Source organism: Pygocentrus nattereri, chromosome 1 (genome assembly GCF_015220715.1).
Source record: "Pygocentrus nattereri isolate fPygNat1 chromosome 1, fPygNat1.pri, whole genome shotgun sequence".
In the NCBI taxonomy this organism is placed as follows: Eukaryota; Metazoa; Chordata; class Actinopteri; order Characiformes; family Serrasalmidae; genus Pygocentrus; species Pygocentrus nattereri.
The window spans coordinates 44,318,480-44,338,484 of NC_051211.1; the positions used below are offsets into that span (position 1 = coordinate 44,318,480).

A 20,005-nucleotide genomic window follows, 5' to 3' on the forward strand; every position below is an offset into this window, starting at 1 on the left:
TCTATATGGGCCAAAGAGGATTTCAAGTTCAGGGAAATTTGGATGGCTATAATTATTGCCTAGCAGAAAAAGGGGGGGCTGAGTCTGTGGTAGAAGAAGAGGAAGAAGAAGAAGGTTTTCACTGTGCAGTCACTAAAGTTCCTGGACACGACCATATCCAGGGACCCAAAGTGGAAGTGGGCATACGGTCTCCGTATTCAAGAAAGCACAGCAGAGAATGCTCTTCCTGAGATAGCTGAATAAATTCAACATGCTGCACAGCCTGATCCAGTTCTACACAACAGCCATGAAATCCATTCTCGTATCGTACATAAACATCTGATCTGGCGTGGGGTTTTGGGTAAAGGAGTCTGGAGGTTGGGAGGCAGAGACAGAGGGAACGGATGGAAGCGTGACAAAAAAAACATAACATCAGTGGTAATTCCTCCACAATCTTAAACTGTTGTGTCAGTTTATTAACAAGAAACCAGAAGGTTCAAAGTGAAATATTATTCTCCGTGTTTTATTTGCATGTAGTGAAAATTCAACTCTGTTCAATCAGTTACATTTAATATTTAATAGGTGACTTAAAACTTGCTGGGACAAACTTTATAAATACACAATTTTGTTTAGAAATTTGATACCGTTGCAGGTATTAAAAGGACATTTTGGACAGAATTTTCATGAAATTCCATGATGTGAGATCATAGGTAAGTTGGTATAGAACACTCTCTCAACCCTGTTCCTGAAGGCCCACTGTCCTGCACATTTTAGTGCGTTTCCTGATTTAACAGCCACTTCAACTCAACAAAGGGCTGTTAATGAGCTGATTAGTGGGATCAGGTGTGTTGGGAGCAGGGAACACACTAAAACATGCAGGACAGGAGGCCTCCAGGGCCACAGTTGAGAAACACTGTTAAAGCAGCTTGTTTACTATTAAACTAGTACACTGCTTGCTAGTTCCCCACTGTGTACAGAAAGTGATACAGTGCAAATTGTATACCTTATGTAACATGGAACTTGTCCAAGTTCATCACTGCTCTGCACAAACTTGTTGATCATTCAAGTCAAACTTGTGGTAAGGTCAGAAACTCAAATTTAAGAGGACTGACTAACTGCACAATTAGTACAACGTTGCAAAAAAAATCTTGGATCTTAATTTTTGTCAGTTTTTACATAAGTCGAAAAATCCAGTTACTTTTTGCATCGTGTGGACCAACAGAAATTGTGCCAATAGTTACACTGATAGATTTTACTCATTGTACCAAGTGAGTGTAAGCAAAATTTCTGCTGCCATGTTTGTCTGCACTTTTGTATTTTCTCTTTTCACTTTAAAGGCAGAAAATCGAGCATTTACCAGAAGAGCTGATTACAGCTTCTTAACCTTAGTGTTAATGCCTCAGTGTTAGTTACCCAGAAAAAACAGTGTTTCTGAAAAGCAGGTCTATTTTTCAGTAAAGATGTGTGTTCTGTATTTAGAAAATGCAAAAAACTACAGAGGAAAGTCACCATGTCCAATACAGAATGTTGGCTAGAGAGGAATAAAGGATTCCCAGCTTTGGTCTGTGGAGCAGTGCAACTCTGCTCTCCAGAGTGGAGCTCGATCTAATATCTTTAGGATGAGTAGGAGAGACAATTGTGATCCAGAATTAAACATCCAGCATCTGTAAACGACCTCAGTAAAGCTCAAATAAATCCTTACTGCAGTGTTCCAACAACGTGTTAAAGCCTTACCAGGAGTGTAGAGGCTGTTACAGCAGCAGAGAGAGTAAAAACTGTGTGCCGATAACAAGCCAGATGGAGCCGCTCCTCTTTAGCATGGAGGACACAGTGTTCATAATTTCCAAAAAGAATTTAATATTTTGATTTGTCAGACCACAGGACACCTTTCCACGTGGTGTCAGTCCAACTTAAATGAGCTTTGAGAAGGCAGGAGTGTTTCTGGGTTTTATTTATATCCATTACATTACATGACATTACATTTGCATTAAGCAGATGCTTTTATCCAAAGCGACTTACAAATAATGAGGTACATAGAACAAACATAGTCAGGCCTTAAAGGAGGCCAAAGGGTAATAGCGGGGTAGAGAAGGGAAGGAGGGCAAGAAGGAGATGAGGTTGGTAGTGGTTAGATTGCAAGAGGCGATTACAGTAAGTGCTCCCTGAAGAGCTCTGTCTTCAGGAGTTTCTTAAAACTAGCGAGGGACGCCCCTGCTCTGACAATGGAAGGTAGCTTGTTCCACCATTGGGGAATCCGATTTATTTTTTGCATGGTAGAGTTTTAACTTGCATTTGTGGATGACTGTGGTTTTCAGAAGTGTTTCTGAGCCCATGCAGTTATTTCCACTGCAGAATCATCTCTGCTTTTAATGCAGTGCTGCCTAAGGGCCCAAAGATTAATATTAGTTTTCAGCCTTGTCCCTTGCATATAGAGATTTCTCTGGATTCTCTGAATCTTTTAATGATATTGTGTACCATAGATGATGAAATCCCCAAGTTCTTTGCTACTACATGTTATTCTTTAATTGTTGCACTGTTTTCCCATGAAATCTTTTACAGACTGGGGAACAAAAGAGTGGGGAAGTACAATAACATTTCTCAGCTTCAATATTTTATATGTTGTCTTTGTACTATTTTTACTTAAATATAGGTTTAAATGATTTGCACATCATGGTATTCTGTTTATTTTGAACAGCGTTTTTGGAAATGGGGCTGTATGTTTATAATTATATGAAGTTGAATTACATATGCTGGAGCAGAGGAAACGTTAAAAAGGCAGTGCTCTGAGAACTGAGAACACTAATTTATTCATCCCAATAAGTGCGCTTGGTGATATCACCACAAGATGGCACCAGAGTTTATCTAATGGCTTTACCATGCTGCTCCATGTACTCAAAGCAGTTCTATTTCACAATTCCCATCATCCCATTGTTGTAAGTTAAATTACTTAAATGCCTTTGCCACTGAATGTGTTTCCTGAATTGATATTTGTATTTGTGTATCCAGTACTTCAGATCTGAAAAAGTCCCCAGCTGTACATTCTTCCACTGTGAAAAGACAGCTCAAAAATATGGATCTGAAAGGGTGTCGTTGTTGTGTAGTTGTCCAGAAGTCCTTACTGCGAAAAAGTAACTTGTAACTTAAAGGCTGTTTTGACTGAAAATCAAATGATGGGCCTCTGAGTTTTGCACATATATATTAATCTATAGACTATAAACAAATAGTCACTAAAATATTTCTGTTTTATATGGAAAATGATGTTCCGATACCAGGAAATGGAAGAGGGGGGATTAATCCATATTAAACATATTGCTGTTGTCAGAAGAAAATCCCCAGTTTTGATGTTTTCCAGTTTATCTCATAATTTGAAAATACATAATGTCCTTTACATTTTCTGTAAATTTCATGATTAATGGACTAAAAGAAACGACCAGAAATTACTTCCATTGACTTACATTAAAAGTAAAGTATGTTTTTTCCTTCTTCTGTAAAGTTATCAGTTTGGACAGAAGAGATTTTTTTCTTCCAACTACAGCGATATACACTGCTCAAAAAAATAAAGGGAACACTCAAATAACACATCCTAGATCTGAATGAATGAAATATTCTCATTGAATACTTTGTTCTGTACAAAGTTGAATGTGCTGACAACAAAAATCACACAAAAATCATCAATGGAAATCAAATGTATTAACCAATGGAGGCCTGGATTTGGAGTCACACACAAAATTAAAGTAGAAAAACACACTACAGGCTGATCCAACTTTGATGTGATGTCCTTAAAACAAGTCAAAATGAGGCTCAGTATTGTGTGTGGCCTCCACGTGCCTGTATGACCTCCCTACAACGCCTGGACATGCTCCTGATGAGGTGGCAGATGGTCTCCTGAGGGATCTCCTCCCAGACCTGGACTAAAGCATCTGCCAACTCCTGGACAGTCTGTGGTGCAACATGGCGTTGGTGGATGGAGCGAGACATGATGTCCCAGATGTGCTCAATCGGATTCAGGTCTGGGGAACGGGTGGGCCAGTCCATAGCTTCAATGCCTTCATCTTGCAGGAACTGCTGACACACTCCAGCCACATGAGGTCTAGCATTGTCCTGCATTAGGAGGAACCCAGGGCTAACCGCACCAGCATATGGTCTCACAAGGGGTCTGAGGATCTCATCTCAGTACCTAAAGGCAGTCAGGCTACCTCTGGCGAGCACATGGAGGGCTGTGCGGCCCTCAAAAGAAATGCCACCCCACACCATTACTGACCCACTGCCAAACCGGTCATGCTGAAGGATGTTGCAGGCAGCAGATCGCTCTCCACGGCGTCTCCAGACTCGGTCACATCTGTCACATGTGCTCAGTGTGAACCTGCTTTCATCTGTGAAGAGCACAGGGCGCCAGTGGCGAATTTGCCAATCCTGGTGTTCTCTGGTAAATGCCAAGCGTCCTGCATGGTGTTGGGCTGTGAGCACAACCCCCATCTGTGGACGTCGGGCCCTCATTCCATGCTCAAGGAGTCGGTTTCTAACCGTTTGTTCAGACACCTGCACATTTGTGGCCTGCTGGAGGTCATTTTGCAGGGCTCTGGCAGTGCTCCTCCTGTTCCTCCTTGCACAAAGGTGGAGGTAGCGGTCCTGCTGCTGGGTTGTTGCCCTCCTACGGCCTCCGCCATGTCTCCTGGTGTACTGGCCTGTCTCCTGGTAGCGCCTCCAGCCTCTGGATGCTACACTGACAGACACAGCAAACCTTCTTGCCACAGCTCGCATTGATGTGCCATCCTGGATGAGCTGCACTACCTGAGCCACTTGTTTGGGTTGTAGAGTCCGTCTCATGCTACCACGAGTGTGAAAGCACCACCAACATTCAAAAGTGACCAAAACATCAGCCAGAAAGCATAGGTACTGAGAAGTGGTCTGTGGTCCCCACCTGCAGAACCACTCCTTTATTGAGTGTGTCTTGCTAATTGCCAATAATTTCCACCTGTTGTCTATTCCATTTGCACAACAGCTGTGAAATTGATTGTCAAATAGTGTTGCTTCCTAAGTGGACAGTTTGATTTCAGAGAGGTTTGATTTACTTGGAGTTATATTGTGTTGTTTAAGTGTTCCCTTTATTTTTTTGAGCAGTGTATATATACCATAATACCACACTCAAATTGTCCTGTGTTCACATTACTTTCTGTGGGGTAGTAGAGCATGATGGCCTATGTGCTTCAGTTAAAAATAGCTCTGACTAAAGTTTAATAGTTTTTAAAAGAGAACCTTCACTCAAGGTTTTAATATTATTAAATTGGAAAATATCATTGATTCTGGCAAAAGGTGGTATTATGTCATCTTTAGGGATACGTACTTGATCTAACTTGTAGCTCTTGTTCATCTCAGATCCTGGCCTCCATATCTAGATACCTTTCCTAACATAAGTGCTAAACGTCTCTCTCCCCCTCTCTCTCTCTCCCTGTAGGAGAATTCTCAGCATTTAAGTAGTGCCACCAGCTGAAAAGTCCATCCCTCGTCACTTTTTAAGATGTCTTGTGTTCCTGCAGTGGGTTCATCCATAAAACAGAAAAAAACACCTAGTTTCAAAGAATGTGCTGTTTTTCTTCCTCTTTACCTGAAGAGCAACGGTGTTGATGGAATCGCTAAAAAATAATAAAAACAAACAAAAAAAATTAAAAGGGGTGGGGGGGGGGGACTCAGCTGGGATCCATCGCTGATTATAAGGAAAAAAATATCATAACCTGAAAAGAAGAAAACATAAAATAAAATTGACACTGAAGTTGCGAAACCTTCGAGGCGGCCTCTTTCATTTTAACAGAATGCAGGTTGCAGATCTGTCTGCTTGTTACCAGTTTGCTCTCTATTATGTACAACACTGTACACTTCTCTGTACCTTACATCTTTCAGATGCAAAATTGCTCATTATACTGATCTATTAGAGGCTTCTCAAAGAATCTGTCACTTACACTCCATTACATAGACGAGAACTTCTACCAAGTTGCTTCTTTTTTTTTTTTTTTTTTTTGAAGGATGGAATTGTTTTCATTTTTTTTCTCCCAGTATCAGTGATGACACTCTGTGAATTCATTATTAACCATAAAGTGTACACAAGGAAGTGCACGAGTCTTTCGAAGGAGCCCTGTTGGATGTGACAGCGTTCAGTCTCCTCAAGCTTTGGAGATATTTAAATGGACCAGTTCTTGCTCTCATGCTGTGGACTCTTCCAACCCTCCTTTTAGTTGGCAGACCTTATAGCTGGACGCAATGAAATAACGGAGGCGAGATTTTAAGAGTGCTGTATTTATTTTCAAGATTTTCTTATTTTATATGAGAATGTTACTAAAGAGGTTTATCTATCGAAGGATTGCTCACTTGACTGTGGAACACTTGGGGACAGTTCCTTTTTTCCCCTTTTTTGGGGTCTTCTAAAAGCCTTTTTCCTCTTCGCTTCTTTTCAGGTATTTTAGTTTTGTTGTTTTGTGTCCCCTTCGTGTCCTTCCTCTTCCCCGCCCACCCCTTCCAGCCACTTTTGTTCCTTTGCCTTGCCTGCACCTTAACCCCCTAGTATAAGTCAATTCAACTGAGAACTATCATAAAAGCTTTTGGGAGACTCTTTTCACCTGTAAATAGCTGTACAAAGGAAATACTGTCCGAGTTAAAAAATGTTTCCAATGAAGAAATAAAGGTTAAGAAAAGACATTTTGATAAATGAAATTCTGAAAAAAAAATTCTGTGTAAAAATATTTAAGATTGTATAATATAAAAGAAGAAAGAGCTTAATGTATTTGTTGTGAATATGCAAAACTGATATATTAAAGAAGTGCATGAAAACTGTCATTTCATTTTCAGTAATTTGTTTTATTTTTCAGTTAAAATTGTTTCAAGAGCCCATGTCATGGAAAACGAACTTTTCCTTGCTTGTTTGATGTAGTATAAAAATATTGTTCAAAGTTTCAAAACATATGGCTCATTTTCCAGTCCAAACACACTGCTCAGTTACAAAACAACAGAACACACAAGCTCACAGACCTGGGTCGTCAAGCTTCATGAAATGGGGTTCTATGGCCGAGCAGCTGCACACAAGGGTAAGGTCACCATGTGCAAGTGTAGCCTGGAGTGGTGTAAAACACACTTCCACTGGACCCTGGAGTAGTGCAAAAAATATTCTCTGGAGTGATTAATCGTGCTGAGCTAACTGGCAGTCAGATGGACGAATCTAGGCTTGGCGGATGCCAGGAGAATGCTACCTACCAGAATACATAGTACCAACACTGTACACTTTGCCTAAATCATATGTGATATATTAGAAGGATTTCAATCTAATAAGCATTTAAGTTTTAGTTTTTCAAAGTGTTTTATTTCTGCTATCAATCCCAGACAAGTTTGTTAGTTTGCCAGATAAGAAGTCTTGCAGAAGGCATGACATTTCACAAAAACTGAAGAGAGATTGGAGTGAGAATGATGTGAGAAATTCAGAGCACAGGCGAATACAGACAGATAAAGGCTTATTAAGGAACGTATCAGACAAATGAACTGTTTTAAAAATTTTGGGATAAGAACACCACTATTGTCCAGCGAACCTGGTATTTGAAGCAACTGGTGTCTCTGGAGTCTGAAGAACCTCGATGCAGGATCCTCCACAGGCCTTCAACTGTGCCTTTAAGCTGTATCTTGGCCAGCCCTAAGCAAAGCTCACAAAAATAAATGCTTGCAATGAAGACTAATTTTCAAACCGTTTTATTCACTATACTAGATGGATGGAGTTTATGATGGTTGGTAAATGGTCGCCTTGTTCCAAGAAGACTGCGACATCTGCAAGGAGTTGGAGAAGTGATTTTGGCCGGAATATTGGTGAGATGGTAGGTCCGTGAGGGTGTTAAAATGACCTCTACAAGATACACCATATTGCAAAATGTATTCCCTCATCCATCCAAATCATTGACTTCAGGTGTTCCAATCATTTCCATGGCCACAAGTGTATAAAATCAAGCACTTAGGCATGCAGACTACTTCTACAAACATTTGTGAAAGAATGGGTCGCTCTCAGGAGCTCAGTGAATTCCAGCTTAGTACCGTGATAGGACGCCACCTGTGCAACAAGTTCAGTCGTGAAATTTCCTCGCTACTAAATATTCCACAGTCAACTGTCAGTGGTATTATAACAAAGAGGAAGCGATTGAGAATGATAGCAACTCAGCCACAAAATAAGTAGGCTAATGACAGAGCAGGGTCAGTGGATGCTGAGGCACATAGTGCACATAGTCAATTGCTACAGACCTCCAAACTTTATGTGGCCTTCAGATTAGCTCAAGAACAGTGCATAGAGAGCTTTGTGGAATGGGTATCCATGGCCAAGCAGCTGCATCCAAGCGTACATCACCAAGCACAATGCAAAGTGCCACCACTGGACTCTAAAGCAGTGAAGACCTGTTCTCTGGAGTGACTAATCACGCTTCTCTGTCTGGCAATCCGATGGACGAGTCTAGGTTTGGCGGTTGCCAGGAGAATGGTACTTGTCTGCTTGCATTGTGTTCTTCCTGTTCTTCAGGAATTGGGCTCAGCCCCTTAGTTTCAATGAAAGGAACTCTTACTGCTTCAGCAGACCAAGACATTTTGGACAATTTCATGCTCCCAACTTTGTGGGAGCAGTTTGGGGATGGCCCCTTCCTGTTGCAACATGGCTCGGTCTGGAAGAACTTCACTGGCCTGCACAGAGTGCTGATCTCAACCCAATTGAACACCTTTGGGATGAGAGTCTGCGAGCCACGCCTTCTCGTCTAACATTAGTGTCTGAAACTAGAAACTATACACCAGAAACTATACATGGACTTTAGATTTGTTAATGACACTGCAAAAAATGGTTCATATATATGTAACATGATTTGTGAATATCATTTTTGATTTAACAAAGCGAGGTCCATAAAAACATGGTTTGACATGGTTTGACAGTGACCTGCATAGAGTCCTGACCCCAACTCCTCTGAACACCTTTGGGATGAACTGGAATGTTGATTGTAAGCTAGTCCTTCTTGTCCGAAATCAGTGACTGATTTCAAAAATATAACTGAATGGGCACAAATTCACAAAACCAAACTCTTCAATCTTGTGGAAAACCCTTCCAGAAAAGTGGAGGTTGTTATAGCCAAAAAGGGGCAGGCCATCTCCATATTAATGCCCATTGTTTTGGAATAGGATGTCCAATAAGCCTATATAGGTAGGATGGTTGTTTGTCCACATACTTTTGGTCATATTGTGTATATTTGCCTATTCATCCTAAAACAGTTCAGCTTCATCCATTTACACTGATGTTATGTGTTTAATTTGAGGGCATATAGAAGGCTTGAAAATGGTCATGTAAAAATGACACATGACTGTTTTTGGTTCATACAGTTGCTTTTCCAATTAAGTATCAACTATATAAGCTTTTAACAAGGTACATTGTCTAAAATGAGTCTGCCATTGGAAAATCTACAATATAGATAATTTTTTTTTAAGGAGGTTTAATTGGTGGGTAAGTAACCATGACCACATTAGAGACTGTCAGATTTAAGTTTTCATTAATACATAGCAAAAATGTTTTGCATCACAGGAAATAAACCAGTATAGTACAATGTTTTTTAGCAGCTTTATTTGCATTATGTATCACAAAAGCTAAATGTTTCTTAAAGCATGAAGAAATTATTACAACTTAAAAAATTGGCAACCAGAGTTTTAGAATCTTAAACCAACTGAAACAAGAAAACATCTTACACCATACCAAAACATATAGACCATAAACAGTTGTGAATAATTTCATATAACTAGTCCTCAATATTGTAACTTGATAATTTTGCAGTTTCTCAAATTTTGAACAGTCAATGCAATGATTGCGTTTTCTCAGTTTTTCCGAGACTAAAACAAAAACATGATTGTATGGCTAGATGAGCAGCGGGAAGCTAAAAACCATGAAGTAACACAATGCTATGCTTTGTAGTAAAAATTCTTTAAACTGAGAAATAAATTAAATTGATCATTACGTGAAAACTCTTGCTCGAGTTTGGCCGTCAAAGTTTTGCTTGTTTCTTTTAACCAGTTGCAGTATACCATCCTGTGCCTCCTTGCAGGTATTTTGTAGTAGCAGGCGCTCTTTGGTAAAGTTTGGGTTCTCAGGGTCCAGGGCCATGAGCTTTCAAAGGCTGCTGACTCTGTCCATCAAGTATTTGTTGGACACCTCAGTGTAGGTACCTGAAATCATGTTCACCAAATGGGCAATGTTTGAGGCATGAAATGCTTGGGTGTAGATAATGTCTTTGATGAACATACTTGGCGAGTATCTCAAAGAGGAGGTGGATGTCTTCTGAATAGTCTTGGTGAAATCTTTCAGTGAGGTTTCCAAACATGTCTTGATTATATTTGACACCATCTGAAAGAAACGCACCATTTTCTCCCACTGCTCTTTCACTTGTCCCATGGCATCAAGTCCCTTGACCAGAAACTTGATGGTGGTTTCAAAGTCAATCTCCTGGACTTTACAGGTACTCAGGGAGATAAGGACGTCATTCAGCTCCTGCTTCTTCTTCTCCATTTCATCTACTCGCTTCCCATAAGCTTCCCTCACTTGATCTAACTGAGCCCGACTCTGCTTTATACGAAAACGGGCATTTTCTCTAGCAGTCTGGCTAGCAGTCATCTTCTCGGATCCACTGGTCTGTGATTTGCACAGTTGTGGAGGCTTTGCAGTGAAGGCTGGGGTGTTGGTTGAGGCCTTACTCTTTGAGTCAAATATTTGAGCAGACTCTACTAGATTGTGGATGTGTGAAACCAAATTGCTCATTTCATCTTGTTCACATTTTCCCTGCTCTGCATACCTGGCCAAATCGGTGCAGATGGAGATGCCTTTCTGACAAATTGATAAAGCCTCCTGCCTTGGCGGGCATGGCTTCTGCTTGTTGATAATGTCTTTAATTATCTCAAAGTTCCTACTCAGGAAATTTGAAGTTATTCATCCGCTACTCTTATCTTTCACTGCTTCCCATTTGATTTGATTATTATCAATGAATTTGAGGAAACTTTGGCTTACTGACAAAATGTGGCTTGAATTGGCGTATATGTTGTTTATGTTCATTGGGTCATGTTCTTGCGCGCTCTGTTCCACGCTTGCTCCGGCATTGATTGTATTTTGTGCAGCAAAAGATGAAATTGATTTAATTCCGTCTGCAATAAAGCCTCCTGTGCTAATATAAGCTGCACCAGAAAGGATAGTATTCACTGTGCCAGCCAGGCCCTCGACCAGATTCATCCCAATCATTTCCCAGTCATTTGGCAAAGAGTTCATTGCCTCCTCAAAAGACTTCTGGGCTTGTTTAAGTTGCTCATCAAGTTTGTTCACATGATTTTCAGCCCTCTTATTGGCTTCCTTTAACAGTTTTTCTCTAAACTTTGCTGTTTCCAGCTTTTGCCTGACTTCCTCAAGCTCGTGAGAATAACTCTGTTTGGCATTTAGGCAAGCCTCCAGAAGCTCTTGAATCAGCATAATGACTTCCATGAACTTCTTCTCAGTGTTCGTTGCCAGGTCCAGACAATCGTTTGCTATGCTGTCAATATTCTGGAGCTGGTCAGGGATAAAGGTTTGAACAAGTTCGTCGTTATCTTGGAGAAGAATTTTCACGCACATCTTTATGTAGTCAGGAACGTTGCCTGTGTGTAGGCGAATCTGATCCATGTTCTTGTGGGCCTCATTGAAAGCACTCCATCCAGCATTGCAAACTTGCATGAGACAAGCTCTGAATGATTCTGGGTACCTGATGAATTTGAATCCATCTTTCGGTGGACTTTTGTTGATGGAGAAGTCCACTTTTGATGAAATGAAGACCAACTCTCCCAAAATGGCAATGGAAATTAGACCTGGTGTCAAGTACTCCTCCCAGTTTGCGTACGGCTGCATTAGCATTTTGGTGTCATTTCTGGAACTCGATGCCTTAGTAATGTTTTGCATAGCTTTGATGAGCTCTGATGAAGACATGGTCTGACCCTAATGGAGAGTGATTGAAAACTGCATTAAAATTTGGATTCAGTAAGCTTATGCAATAAATCTTGGAGAATTGACCTATGGGTAGGGGAGGGGGGGTTACTCAGCTTTTATTTAAAAGGGCATTTCAGCCTACAATGAGTTGAATATATGTTGTGATGTGTCACATCGTTTTCTGTAACGTAACATTAACCCCTTATCCTCCTCAGCTGCACTGGTTGACGAATACATGATTTAAAATAATTTTCCTGGTTTTGTTCATCATGTTTTCTCAATACAATACCAAGCATATATTATGTAATATATCACCCATTATATCACAATACAGTTCCCGATACAATTTACAATACCTGTGGTGTCAACCAAGTGCTAGTCTGTCCTCTGAGTTCAGTCAAATATTTAATACAATCAAGTACTTAATTAGCTCATTCTTAACTCTTACCTACTTTGTTATCAAAGAAAATTTATGGAGAAAACAGTGATTCTACCTTTTTTCTGCACAAAACAAGTGCAACAGACAAGACTTTCACCAAGAGAAAATTACCAAACTAACAAAATATCTACATAGCCAGATTGCTATCTTGCCAACTTTATCTTTTAGCTTGTTGTACTATTGTAAACATAGTACACTTATATGCTCACAATAAGATGCTTAGCTTCCTAGCACTAACATCATCTGCCGTTATTCTATGTTGGTGTTTGGTGAATGCTTCACTCCAGAACTGCTGCTTTTATACACAATGCTTAGCAAGGTCAGCAAAATGGGTGTGAAAACTCTTGCAGATATATTTATCCTTAGAAGTTAGAGCCTGAATTCTTCTGGACATCTGTCTTGATCAAAAAGCAGGTAAGACGCTGTACACTCACTATGCACTTTATTACAATTATTTACTTTGAACACTGCCCATTTGATTCATTACGTCTACTTTTTAGTTCCACTGTGTATCATTACTGACTGTAGCCCGCCTTATATCATAATGTTATATATACATATCACTGCTGTCAGAATGACATTTGAAAATATCTGTTGCTCTTTATACTGTGTGTCATTATGAATGAACCAAAAAAATGGTCCAAAATTACTTGGAAAAAAGTTTATTTCCATTTACTTACGTTAAAATAAAGTATGTTTTTTCCTTCTCTTGTAAAGTTGTCATTTTAGAGATGAGTTTTGTTCTGACACCAGTGATATACGTGTACATACTACGTTTTAACAAATTTTTACAAAACTTGTTACACTCTCTTTTTCAGCATACTTATATGTGCTAAAAAAGTAAATGCGTAAAAATCTGTTTTCTAACATATTACCCCATTAAAGGGCAATCGCACCAATTTTTTCATGGTTGAGATATGAATGAAGTTATTAAGAGTTGGTTGATGTGAAATGCTCCTTTCTAAAGAAACTTGCTGAGTCCAAATTGTTCATGCCGGTCGTGATAAGAACAAGACATCTGAAGAGTTTAATGCAACTAAAGTTCCCTCACAGAATGTTAGTGTGGCTCTTTATAATAAGAGCTATAAATATGCTGCCTGATGCCCAAATTTGAATTTTTCTGGCTAGTTTTTCGATAAGCTCTTGGTCTAAAATGCAGGGTCAAATGCGAATAAGGCAAACTGGTCCCCAAAGAAAACTTCTTTTTTCAGGTTTGCCACTTTTTATCCATCACCAATATTACATTTTATGTAAAAACTCAGATGTCACGTGTAGGTTCACTGGTCATTTAGGATTGTCAATAAAATGGTTATATTTATGTTGTAGACATTGTGACCCCTGGTTTATGTTGATTCCTCCTGTCCATTTGTGCCAACCGCAACACCCTCAATTACATCACTGTGCCGTTCAGATGTGTCAGCATTGAGATAGGATGGGACTGTTTCAGCTCACTCCCAGTGTTCATAAAGGCTCAGTCAGAAACTGCCTCTACAAGCGCAGTTTCTAAAGCTTTACCATCCAGTGGTCAAACAGAGACCCTCTTAGCTTTTATTTGGTATTTAGCTTATTAAATTGTAAATACTCTTTGACCAGAGGAGGATGGGTCTCCCCTTGTGAGTCTTGGTTCCTCCCAAGGTTTCTGCCTCCAGGGTGAGGGAGTTTTTCCTTGCCACTGTCACCTCTGGCTTGCTCACTGGGGGATATGTTATAACTGTATATTTTCACACTTCTGTAAAGCTGCATTGTGACAACACTGTTGTTAAAAAGTGCTATACAAATAAACTTGAACTGAATTGATTTTATATCATCACCACTGTAAAGAAATTCGAATCAGTAAGTTTCTCTACAGTGAACCATTTCACATCAAACCACTCTGAACAATTTTGTTTCCACCTCAACATTTGAACTATGCAGACATTTTGGTCAAGAATTGGTGGAATAAGTATTTATGCTAGATTTTATTAAAGTTGCCATGTTGTTCAATACAACCCCAATTCCAAGGAAGTTCGGGCATTGTGTAAAACAAATATATCAATTTATTTATTTATTTTTTTAATCAAATATCAATTTACCGGTCAATCCATGTTCCGACTCTCACCTATGGTCACAAGCTTTGGGTAGTGCCCGAAAGATGGATGGATATTCTGTTTTGATTTATGTTTTACACAACGTCCCAACTTCATTGGAATTGGGGTTGTATTAAACAACATGGCAACTTTAATAAAATCATTTAACATTATGCATTTTTTTTATTTGTGTAATTTAAAGCTTAAACAACATTTTTCTCACATTTTCACAGGGTAAACCCAGCATGTCATTCCACGTGGAAAATCAGGGGAGGAATTTTGTGAAGGCAGTGAGTCCTTCACTTAAGAATGGAATTAGCTCTCTCAATGCCTTAACCATCAGCCTCTTAGCTACAGATAAAGACCTTCTGTATGTGGCCAAAAATGATTCAAAGTTCGGGGAAATTAGGAGTGCTATAGTTGGTGCACAGCAAAAGCTGGGGGAGGCCGAGTCGGCTGCATGCGGGGAACTCAAATTGGTAGATTATCGCTATGAAAAGCTGACGGTTATAAAGGAGAATCTATCTAGACAGCTGGAAAGCACAATAAATAAACTACAAGATTTAAAAATTAATCAACGTAATAACAAAGCCACTCTAGACATGTATAAAGCAAATAAAAACTCTGCAGAGTATATTCTTAGAGAAGTACGTGAGGAGCTCATGTATCACAAGAGGCAAGTGGAGGAGGCAGAAGCTCTAAGGGATGCTGGATTTGGGATCACATTTATTCCCATTTTCGGATGGATTGCTGGTAATGTTCTAGTGTCTTTTTTTCAACTGAATTATGTACCCTCCCCTACCCTGGAAAGCCTTAATAAAAGTAACCCCAAAATGCAGATGAGTATTTGCACTCATCTTCCACAGTAGGAAATTCAAATTGAAAGACTAGCTACAGACTTGTGATCATAATCAGGCTACCATTTTTTTTTCTGCTTTCCACAAAAATAATGGTCAATAATGATGGCAGCGGCTGAAAATGACATTGAAAATGCAACTTTCTGCGTCAGTCAGGCAGAGGAAACAGTTGAACAATTTGACTCCCAGGTGCGAGAGTTCAGCTGGAAAGTGTCTAACTTTGAGAGAAAAATTGATCAGACTCGCAATGAGATTTCAAAGACAGAGGATGAGCTGAGGCAGATATGCTGGGAGATTAACGAGGTCCTAATGCAGCGGAAGAAGATTGCTGACTTCCAGGAGAAGATGAGGAAGTCTGTCAAAGTTCTTGGTTGTCTTGCTGGGACATGCAATGTGGCAGAAATTCAAACACGCTGCTTTGTGTTGCTGGAGGCGATGATGAAGATATTGCAGGACTTTGTCGCATTGGCGGAAGGGCTCAGAGAAGATCGCCTTCTCCGTGATGAAGGCATTAAAGCCCTGATCACAAACCTGCAAGTCAACTACATCAAACTTAAGGCCATTGCTGTGCCTCCTGATACCTCTGCCATTGAAAATTACATATGAGTTTTCCATTCATTTTGTGCATGACTTATGCTTCTTTGTCTTTGCCTTTTTGGTGGTGTGTAGGGGTGGTGGTAGAAAGGGGAATAGCCTTCACAAATGTATTGTATGCCTACCTGCTTAAGGCTTTGCAAAAGCTGTCTTTATACTGAGTGGTTATTTTAATATTCTATTAATAGAGGTGAAGTAAAAATGCACTTCACCCACAATTAACCATGACCTGCCCTGAATGTTTATGAAATGAATCAGTGATGTATGCAATAAAAATATTTAACAAAAATATGGATTCCAGAGAGATTTTGTATTCAAACAACTGCTCCAAATGGATGACATAAGAAGACTAATAAAACTATAAATAAAAGTATAAAGAAATCTGCACAGCTCAGGACTCTAAGAAAAGAGAAATGATAGCAGTGAATGATATTTATTTATGCAGACAATAGTGATAACAAAAATATCAACCATGAAAACAACAACAACAATAATAAAAGTTCTAATATCAGACTTCTTTTTCCACTTAATATGTGGTTTTATGTACCACACAGTCATAATTCATCCATACATGGCCATTTTCTGATTTCTCCTTATCCCTTAGAATTAAACAGGCTGTTATTGGGTCTTTGAGATTGATATATGTAAATGGGCTCTGTTGTGGCTGGCTACCCTGCTGTAGGCTGACTATGTAAATGAGTCAGATGCTGAGAATCTATGTGCAATACACATGGTAAAATAAAGTAATTTTGATTCTAATTTATAATAATAAGAATACTTTTTCAATCATATTTGGACAGTGCATTTCCTTTCAGCAACTTTACTTTCCAGCATCATAAGTTCATACAACAATAGCAGCTCATGCAATATTCCTAATTGTCTTCACATTAAATAAAAAAGAGGTGTCCTTTTACACAAGTTTGCCTGCACATAAGAGGTGAACTCCAAGTGAACCCCACCTGAATCTAAAGGAGTGTAAAGCATGGATGTCATACACATTAATTTCAATCCATTTCAATTAATTTCAGCACTACAACGTGTTCAGGTTGTTAAAACATTGCAAATGTTTCCATCAACATAAAAATAAAATAAGTAAATGGAAAGTGAACTTGAGACAGGACAGTTTTTGAATGATTTTGCAAGAGAATGGATGGTAAATTTATAAAATTTTATAAAAATGCATTATACCAGTGGTACATCATTCACTGGTATAAGCTGTTGTGATAGTTTATTAACATGAAACCACAAGATTCAAAGGGAAATATTGTTCTAGTTAATATTCAGCTCAGTTCAGTCAGTTACATTGAATATTTAACAGGTGATTTAAAACTTGATGGGGCACATTTTATGAATGCATGACTGGGAATTATTTGTGTTTGAAAGTATATAGGTGCATGAATTAAATAAAGATTTTGGACTGAATTTTCATGAAATTCCATGATGTGAGATCATCGTAAGTTGCTATAGAACACTCTCTCAACCCTGTTCCTGAAGGCCCACTGTTCTGCATATTTCAGTGTATTTCCTGCTTTAACAGCCACTTCAACTCATCAAAGGGCTGTTAATGAGATGATTAGTGGGATCAGGTGTGTTGGGAGCAGGGAACACACTAAAACAAGCAGGACCTCAGTGTTTTCATAAATTTTTATGAAATTCCATGATGTGAGATCATCTGTAAGTTGGAACAGCTTATGTTCTATTAAACTACAACACTGCTTTCTAATTTCTCACTGTGTACAGAAGTAATACAGTGCAAATCGTATACCTTATGTAGCACTGAAGTTCATCACTGCTCTGCACACAAGTTGTTGATCATTCCAGTGAAATGTCCTTGTTGTAAGGTCAGAAACTCTGACTAACTGCACAATTAGTACTATCTTCAATAGCCAATTAGCAACAGTACAAACTGGCTTCATCAGCAGGCAGTGTTTCCCTCTGCTTTTTCATAATGCGCAAAAAATCTTGGATCTTCATTTTTGTCAGATTTTACTTTTTTGCATAACTCCATAAATCCAGTTACTCTTTGCATTGTGTTTTAAATTTGATGATTAGTGGACCAACAGAAATGGTGCCTATAGTTACACTGTGTCAAGTGAATGTAAGCAAAATTGACACATTAGGTGATGTTTTGTCTGCACTTTTGTATCTTCTCTTTTCACTTTAAAAGCAGAAAATCTGGTGTTAAACACAAGCGCTGAACAAGCAGTGTTTCTGATAAGCATGTCTGTTTTTCAGTAAAGAAGTGTGTTCTGTATTTAGAAAACTAAAAAAAAGTATAGAGAAAAGTCACCATGTCCAATACAGAGCGTTGGCCAGAGAGTGTTGGCCCTCCAGCATCTGGCTGTGAAGCAGTGCAACTGTGTTCTCTGGAGTGGAGCTCCAACTAATATCTTTAGGATGAGTAGGAGAGACAATTGTGATCAATGTTAAAATCTTTCAACATTGACTGAAAAAATAAGCAAAATAAGTGTTTTAATAATAACTCAGGGCTGGACTCTCCAGCATTTCATTCCACATGAGAAATTATGGGAGGAGATTTGTGAAGGGGACCTTCACTTAAGAACAGAATTAGCACTTTCAACCTCTTAAATATACATAAAGACCTTCTATATGGGCCAAAGAGGATTTCAAGTTCAGGGAAATTTGGATGGCTATAATTATTGCCTAGCAGAAAAAGGGGGGGCTGAGTCTGTGGTAGAAGAAGAGGAAGAAGAAGAAGGTTTTCACTTGTGCAGTCACTAAAGTTCCTGGACACGACCATATCCAGGGACCCAAAGTGGAAGTGGGCATACGGTCTCCGTATTCAAGAAAGCACAGCAGAGAATGCTCTTCCTGAGATAGCTGAATAAATTCAACATGCTGCACAGCCTGATCCAGTTCTACACAACAGCCATCAAATCCATTCTTGTATCGTACATAAACATCTGATCTGGTGTGGGGTTTTGGGTAAAGGAGTCTGGAGGTTGGGAGGCAGAGACAGAGGGAACGGATGGAAGCGTGACAAAAAAAACATAACATCAGTGGTAATTCCTCCACAATCTTAAACTGTTGTGTCAGTTATTAACAAGAAACCAGAAGGTTCAAAGTGAAATATTATTCTCCGTGTTTTATTTGCATGTAGTGAAAATTCAACTCTGTTCAATCAGTTACATTTAATATTTAATAGGTGACTTAAAACTTGCTGGGACAAACTTTATAAATACACAATTTTGTTTTGAAATTTGATACCGTTGCAGGTATTAAAAGGACATTTTGGACAGAATTTTCATGAAATTCCATGATGTGAGATCATAGGTAAGTTGGTATAGAACGCTCTCTCAACCCTGTTCCTGAAGGCCCACTGTCCTGCACATTTTAGTGCGTTTCCTGATTTAACAGCCACTTCAACTCAACAAAGGGCTGTTAATGAGCTGATTAGTGGGATCAGGTGTGTTGGGAGCAGGGAACACACTAAAACATGCAGGACAGGAGGCCTCCAGGGCCACAGTTGAGAAACACTGTTAAAGCAGCTTGTTTACTATTAAACTAGTACACTGCTTGCTAGTTCCCCACTGTGTACAGAAAGTGATACAGTGCAAATTGTATACCTTATGTAACATGGAACTTGTCCAAGTTCATCACTGCTCTGCACAAACTTGTTGATCATTCAAGTCAAACTTGTGGTAAGGTCAGAAACTCAAATTTAAGAGGACTGACTAACTGCACAATTAGTACAACGTTGCAAAAAAAATCTTGGATCTTAATTTTTGTCAGTTTTTACATAAGTCGAAAAATCCAGTTACTTTTTGCATCGTGTGGACCAACAGAAATTGTGCCAATAGTTACACTGATAGATTTTACTCATTGTACCAAGTGAGTGTAAGCAAAATTTCTGCTGCCATGTTTGTCTGCACTTTTGTATTTTCTCTTTTCACTTTAAAGGCAGAAAATCGAGCATTTACCAGAAGAGCTGATTACAGCTTCTTAACCTTAGTGTTAATGCCTCAGTGTTAGTTACCCAGAAAAAACAGTGTTTCTGAAAAGCAGGTCTATTTTTCAGTAAGATGTGTGTTCTGTATTTAGAAAATGCAAAAAACTA

At 39.1% G+C, this 20,005-nt stretch overlaps 1 pseudogene; it reads right to left on the bottom strand.

Moving 5' to 3' along the window:
• Positions 1-9,982: 9,982 nt before the first annotated feature.
• LOC108416013 lies at positions 9,983-11,971 on the bottom strand (annotated as a pseudogene).
• Between the last annotated feature and the right edge of the window lie 8,034 nt (positions 11,972-20,005).